This window comes from Galeopterus variegatus, unplaced genomic scaffold (assembly GCF_000696425.1).
Source record: "Galeopterus variegatus unplaced genomic scaffold, G_variegatus-3.0.2 Scaffold2508, whole genome shotgun sequence".
Classification (NCBI taxonomy): domain Eukaryota; kingdom Metazoa; phylum Chordata; class Mammalia; order Dermoptera; family Cynocephalidae; genus Galeopterus; species Galeopterus variegatus.
In genome coordinates, this window is record NW_007728619.1 from 76,911 (window position 1) to 77,944 (window position 1,034).

Consider the following 1,034-nt stretch of genomic DNA (forward strand, 5'->3'; position numbering starts at 1 on the left):
TGTGCTCAATATGTGGGGACAATCTGAAATATGTGCTAAAAGCCCTGTCAGTTACACAGATGATATAAATAGAAATTCAGCCACAGATTCAACCAGGGTTAACTATTTTTTAAAAATATGACTACTTAGTCAAGTCCACAAGCCACCAAGCACTCCTACCTTAATAACTGCAATAGTTAAAATACACTTCATATTAGGAAATGTTTTCCAGAAAAGAAATTCCACTAAAGTGTGGCAAGAGAGCAAGATTTTTTTGGAGTAAACTGACATATTCAAGCCTGAATCTTAAGAGGGGACTTTTAAATCTCCCGTGGAGCTGAAGACTTTTTTTATTTTAGTTTGTGTTTAGTGGTAGATGTAGTCTTGATGAATATTGCTTACTGGTGAGGTTAAGGAGTATCACACTCATTTCTCCCTTTACCACTGTGGTTTTGACTTAGTAAAGGAAAACTTGCCAGGTTTACTCTCAGATTAAAGCTACTGACACCTGACATTGTTGTCATCACAAGTGGTAAATTACCTGCTACGTAAGCAGAGGGGAAATGCATTGTGTTTTCAGATGTCGTTTTTAGTGCATTTTTAGTGTTTTTCATTCATATCCAGCTGTATATTACAAAAATCGTAAATTACAGTAATTTACTTAAGCTGAGCTGTTGGAGGGGGGAAGCTCACAGTATGGTTAAGCTTTGGGGAAATTTTTTTAAGGGGATCTTTAAAAAAACGTTTTTAGAGCATGAACAATGTTTAATGGGGCAAGTTAGAGAAGAAATATTTGGTAAAGTAATACCATGTCAATTATTAGCTTTAATCGAGTTTAGTACTTTCTTTTAACGACCCTCTGCTGCCATTATGAAAAGATCAACCAGGAACCTTTAACAGAGTTGATGATATTGTGTTGACAAGTCAAATAGTACTAGACAAGCTCATTTTCTTTGTCTATTCCACCCCCTAAATTAAATTTTCTCACTAGCATAAATTTTAAATTCCTGATCTGACTTAGTTCTCGGATTATATATGCTCTGATTTATTGATAG